Consider the following 6,810-nt stretch of genomic DNA (forward strand, 5'->3'; position numbering starts at 1 on the left):
GATTATTGCTGATGGTGCATGATATAGGAAATTTGAATACTTTCACTGAGGCTGACACTGAGGTCTATGCTAACAATGATTAAATATATCTTTTTTATTTTTTATTAATTTTTTTATTTTTAGAAAAATTTTCCATGGTTACATAATTCATGTTTTTACTTTACCCTTCACCCCCTCAAACTTAACCCCCCTCCCATAGCTAACTCGCATTTCCACTGATTTTAACATGTGTGGTCAGTCAAGACTTATTTACATATTATTGATAGTTGCCTTGGTGTGGTCCTTTTGAGTCTACATACCCAATCATGTCCTCATCAACCCAAAAGTTCAAGCAGTTGTTTTTCCTCTGTGTTTCCTCTCCTGTGATTCTTCCTTTGAATGAGGGTAGTGATTTTTTCCATAAATCCCTCAGATTTGTCTTGGGTTATTGCATTGCTGCTAGTACAGAGGTCCATTACATTCAATTTTACCACAGTGTATCAGTCTCTGTGTACAACGTTCTTCTGGTTCAGCTCCTTTCACTCTGCATCAATTCCTGGAGGTCTCTCCAGTTCACATGGAATTCCTCCAGTTTATTATTCCTTTTAGCACAATAGTATTCCATCACCCGCATATACCACAGTTTGTTCAGCCATTCCCCAATTGAAGGACATACCCTCCTTTTCCAGTTTTTTGCCACCACAAAAAGCGCAGCTATAAATATTTTTGTGCAAGTCTGTTTATCTATGATCTCTTTGGGGTACAAACCCAACAATAGTATGGCTGGATCAAAGGGCAGGCATTCTTTTATCACCCTTTGGGCATAATTCCAAATTGCCATCAAGAATGGTTGGATCAGTTCACAACTCCACCAGCAGTGCATTAATGTCCCAATTTTGCCACATCCCCTCCAACATTCATTACTCTCCCCTGCTATCATTTTAACCAATCTGCTAGGTGTGAGGTGGTACAACAGAGTTGTTTTGATTTGCATTTATCTAATTATTATATATTTAAAACACTTTCTCATGTGCTTATTGATAATTTTGATTTCTTTATCTGAAAATTGCCTGTTCACATATACAATTGATTTTGCTCCTTGTATATTTGAGTAATTAGACCTCTGTCAGAATTTTTTGTTATAAAGATTTTTTCCAGTTTGTTGTTTCTCTTCTGATTTTGGTTGCATTGTTTTTGTTGTACAAAAACTTTTTAATTTAATATAATCAAAATTATTTATTTTACATTTGGTAATTTTTTCTAACTCTTGCTTGGTTTTAGAATCTTTCCTTTTCCAGAGATCTGACAAGTATACTATTCTGTGTTCACTTAATTTACTTACAGTTTCCTTCTTTATATTCAAGTCTTTCACCCATTCTGAATTTATCTTGGTGTAGAGTGTGAGATGATGATTTAAACCTAATCTCTCCCATATTGTTTTCCAAATTTCCCAGCAGTTTTTGTCAAACAGTAGATTTTTGTCCAAAAAGTTGGGCTCTTTGGGTTTATCATATACTGTTTTGCTGATTTCACTGAATCCAAGTCTATTCCACTGATCCTCCCTTTTGTCTCTTAGCCAGTACCATATTGTTTTGATGAATGCTGCTTTATAGTATAGTTTAATATCTGGTACTGCTAAGCCACCTTCCTTCACATTTTTTTCATTATTTACCTTGATATACTTGGTCTTTTGTTCTTCCAAATAAATTTTGTTATAGTTTTTTCTAATTCAGTAAAAAAGCTTTTTGGTAGTTTGATAGGTATGGCACTAAATAAGTGAATTAATCTGGGTAGAATGGTCATTTTTATTATGTTTGTTCGTCCTACCCATGAGCAATTAATGTTTTTCCAATTGTTTAGATCTAGTTTTAATTGTTTGGAAAGTGTTTTGTAAGTTATATTCGTATAATTGCTGTGTTTGTTTTGGTAGATAGATTCCTAAGTATTTTATATTGTCTAGAGTGATTTTAAGTGGTGTTTCTCTTTCTACCTCTTGCTGCTGTGATGTGTTGGATATATATAGAAACATTGATGATTTATGTGCATTTATTTTGTATCCTGCAACTTTGTTAACGTTGTTGATTTTTTCTACAAGGTTCTTAGTTGATTCTCTAGGATTTTTTAAGTAGACCATCATATCATCTGCAAAGACTGATAGCTTATTCTCCTCAATGCCTATTCTAATACCTTCAATTTTTTCCTCTAATTGCTACTGCTAGTGTTTCTAGTACAATGTTAAATAATAATGGTGATAATGGGCATCCTTGTTTCACACCTTATTTTACTGGGAAGTTTTCTAATTTATCCCCATTGCATATGATGCTTGTTGATGGTTTAAGATATATACTGTTTATTATTTTTAGGAAAGGCCCTTCTATTCCTATGCTTTCTAGTGTTTTCAGTAGGAATGGGAGTTCTATTTTGTCAAAGGCTTTTTCAGCATCTATTGAGATAATCATGTGGTCTTTGTTGGTTTGCTTGTTGATATGGTCAATTATGTGGATGGTTTTCCTAATGTTGAACCATCCTTGCATTCCTCATATGAATCCTACCTGATCATGATGGATAACCCTCTTTATCACTTGCTGGAGTCTTTTTGCTAGTATTCTATTTAAGATTTTTGCATCTATGTTCATTAAGGAGATTGGTCTGTAATTTTCTTTCTCTGTTTTTGATCTCCCTGGCTTTAGAATCAGTACCATATTTGTGTCATAAAAGCAATTTGGTAGGACTCCTTCTTTGCTTATTATATCAAATAATTTGTATAGTATTGGGATGAATTGTTCTTTGAATGTTTGATAGAATTCACTTGTGAATCCCTCAGGCCCTGGGCATTTTTTCTTAGGGAGTTCTTTGATGACTTGTTCAATTTCTTTTTCTGATATTGGAACATTTACGTATTCTATTTCTTCTGCTGTTAATCTAGGCAATTTATATTTTTGTACATATTCATCCATATCACCTAGATTGCTAAATTTATTGCCATATAATTGTGCAAAATAGATGTTAATGATTGCCCTAATTTCCTCTTCTTTAGAGGTGATGTCTCTCTTTTCATCTTTGATACTATTAATTTGGTTTTCTTCTTTCCTTTTTTTAATTAGAATTACCAGTACTTTGTCTATTTTTTCTGTTTTTTCAAAATATCAGCTTTTACTCTCATTTATTAATTCAATAGTTCCTTTACTTTTTATTTTATTAATTCCTCCTTTGATTTTTAGCATTTCAAATTTAGTTTTCATCTGAGGATTTTTTATTTGTTTATTTTCTAGTTTTTTTTAAGTTGAATGCCCAATTCATTAACCTCTGCCCCTCCTTATTTGTTAATATATGCACTCAGTGATATAAATTTTCCCCTTAGAATTGCTTTGACTGTATCCCATAGGTTTGGGTAAGATGTCTCATCATTGTCTTTGTCTTCAATGAAATTATTAATTGTTTCTGTGATTTGTTCTTTCACTAAATTATTTTGGAGAATTATATCATTAATTTCCAATTAGTTTTTGGTTTGCCTCTCCATGTATTCTTACTAATAACTATGTTTATTGCATTATGATCTGAGAATGTTACATTTATTTTTTCTGTTTTTTTTTTTGCATTTCTTTGCCATGTTTCTATGCTCTATTACATGTTCTATGTTTGTGAATGTTCCATGTGCTGCTGAAAAGAAGATGTATTCCTTTTTGTCCCTATTTATTTTTCTCCTTATATCTATTAACTCCAATTTTTTTAGAGTTTCATTCACCTCTCTTATCCCTTTCTTATTCATTTTTTGGTTTGATTTATCTAGATCTGATAGGGGAAGGTTGAGGTCCCCCATTAGTATGGTTTTGCTATCTATTTCCTCCTTGACCTCCACTAGCTTCTCCTTTAGAAATCTGGAAGCTATACTGTTTGGTGCATACATATTGAGTACTAATATTTCTTCATTGTTCATACTGCCTTTTATTAGGATGTAGCTACCTTCCCTATCTCTTTTAAGCTTATATATATTTTACTTTGGCTCTGTCAGAGATCATGATAGCCACCCCTGCCTTCTTTTTCTCATTTGAAGCCCAAAAGATTTTGCTCCATCCTCTCATTTTCACTCTATGTATGTCTATCTGTCTCATGTATGTTTCTTGTAGACAACATACTGTAGGATTTTGGTTTCTAATCCACTCTGCTAATTGCTTCCTTTTTATGGGTGAGTTCATCCCATTCACATTCAGAGTTATTATTAACTGTGCATTTCCAGACATTTGGATTCTCTCTCCTGTCCTTTCTTCTTTCACTGTTTCCTTATATACCAGTGTTTTGTTTTTAATCAGTTCCTATATTCCCTTCCCTTGTTATACTTCCCTTTCTCCCCCTCCCTTCTTATTCCCCTCTTATTGTTCTTTAAAGTCACACCCCACTCCCCCACCCAAGCCCTCTACCTCTCTAGTATTGCTTCCCTCCCCACCAGTCTGTTTGTTAGCCTTCTACTTCTCTATAGATCGGGAGTAAATTCTCTGCCCCAAATGTATCTGATTGTTCTTCTCTTTTTAAGTTGATTTCAGTGCACTTAAGTATTGAATATTTCCTCTCTAAACTCTTTACCCTTACAGTCTATTGTTATTTTTCCTTGTTTGTCCCACATGCTTCTGTATGGAATATAAATTTATTCCTTTTTGTTTGTTTGCCTATTTTTCTTATTATTACCTTCTTCCCCCCCAATTTTGTATATATTTATACATACATATGTGTACACACACACACACACACACACACATATATATATATATACATATATATATATATATATATATATATATATATATATATATATATCTCGACATTTCATCCCATACAGTTTGTCCCTGTGTCCCTGTTCCCTTTATGTAAACTTCTTCTAGTTACACTGTTGGTAATAAGAATTTTTAATATTTGTCAATATCTTCTTTTCTTCTTGGGATATATACTGATTGAACTTGTTGTGTCCCTTAAAGAAAAGAATTTTTTTCTCCTCCCCCAATTCTCTTAATTACCTTATGTTGATTCTCTTGAGTTCTGGGTTTGGGCAGCAAACTCTCTGTTTAAGTCTGGTTTTTTTCTTGATGAATGTTTGGAAGTCCTAGATTTTGTTGAATGACCATACTTTCCCCTGAAATAATATAGTTAGTTTTGCTGGATAGTTGATTCTTGGTTGATGACCCGGTTCTCTTGCTTTCCAGAATATTGTGTTCCATGCCTTCCAGTCCTTCAATGTAGATGCAGCCAGATCCTGTGTTATCCTGTGTTTCCCTGATATCTGAATGACTTCTTTTTAGCAGCTTGTAATATTTTTTCCTTGGTCTGGTAGTTTTTGAATTTGGCTATAATATTCCTGGAAGTTGTCAGTTGTGGATTAAATGTAGGAGATGATCTGTGGATTCTTTCTATTTCCACTTTTCCCTCTTATTCAAGAACTTCAAGGCAATTTTCTTTGATAATTTCTTGTAAGATGCTATCTAAACTTTTTCTTTTATCATGATGTTCTGGTAAACCAATAATTCTTAAGTTGTCTCTGTTGTCCAGATCTTTGGTTGAATCAATGACGTCTTTCATATTTTCCTCAAATTGTTCATTTTTTAAATTTTGTTTAATATATTCTTGCTGCCTTGTGAAGTCATTTGCTTCTAGTTGTTGAGTTCTGTTTTTTAAAGACTGAATTTCATCCCTGGCTTTTTGGCCACCCTTCTCCTCCTGGTCTGATTTTCTTTGTAGATCAGCTTTTTCCTTCTTTGCTTCATTTTCAAGCTGGCCATTTCTGGTTTTTAAGACTTTATTTTCTTGTTTTAGTTCATGTATTTCCTTTTTAAATTGTCTTCAACCTCTCTTGCCTCCCTTGCTTGCTTTTTGAGTTCCTGAAGTTCTTGTGTTAATTGAATATTGAGATCTTTCAAAGCCTGTATCCAATTCACTGGAATTACTTCCTCTTCTTCTATTTCTGTTTCATTTGCTCTCTTTTCACTTCCTTGAAAGAAGCTATCAATCGTCATTTCTTTTCTCTTTTTCTGTTGCTTACTCATATTTTTTCCTTCCTTGTTCTGCTAGTTTGAGCACATGTATTTAATGATCTTTGATGAAAGATCTTCTCACAGCTGACAATGGAGGTTTGTAGTTACTTTCTCTGCCCTCTGAAGACTTCTTGTCTGTCCAATTGTTTGGATTAATCCTGTATTGATTGGATTAATTTTACTACTTAATCCAACCTGAGGCTATAACCTAGAGGGGAGGGAAAAACAAACAAATAAGCCCCCCAAAAATGTGGAGGGACAAGAAGGAGAGTTTTTGCTGAACTGAGGTCTCCATCAGTGGGGTCCCCCTGTGCTGTCCTCTGTGTTTGATCTGATTTTTTTTCCTCTTGAAGCCCTGTGTTCTCTATCTCGGTATGAGGAAGCCAAGGTGTCTATAGTCTGGGGTTTGGCTCTATCTAAGCTACCATCTTCTGGGCATTTTTGCTGTGTTTCTCTGGTTTTCTCCCCGAGTCACCTCTCCAGTGCCTGTATTTAACACCCCGAGTCCTGTGCCAGCAAGGCCCTCTCTCTTGTCCAATGTGCCCACCAGCCCTGAGATTTCCCAGGTCACTGGAGACTCTTCACAGCACGTGGGGGAGGCATCCTGGCATTCCCCTTCTACTCCCTCAGACCCAACAGTTCAAGAATTGTAGTCTTTTTCTTGGTGTACCTCTTTAGTTGTGCTGCAGTAGGGTTCCCCCTGCTCTGTCCCTTTATTAGATTTGGTCCTCTTTCTTCTGGAAGCTCATTGTTTTCTATCTCGGTATGTAAGGGTGCCGAGGTTTTAAGATTTGCTCTGTCTAAGCCACAT

This window comes from Gracilinanus agilis, chromosome 1, assembly GCF_016433145.1.
Source record: "Gracilinanus agilis isolate LMUSP501 chromosome 1, AgileGrace, whole genome shotgun sequence".
Taxonomy (NCBI): Eukaryota; Metazoa; Chordata; class Mammalia; order Didelphimorphia; family Didelphidae; genus Gracilinanus; species Gracilinanus agilis.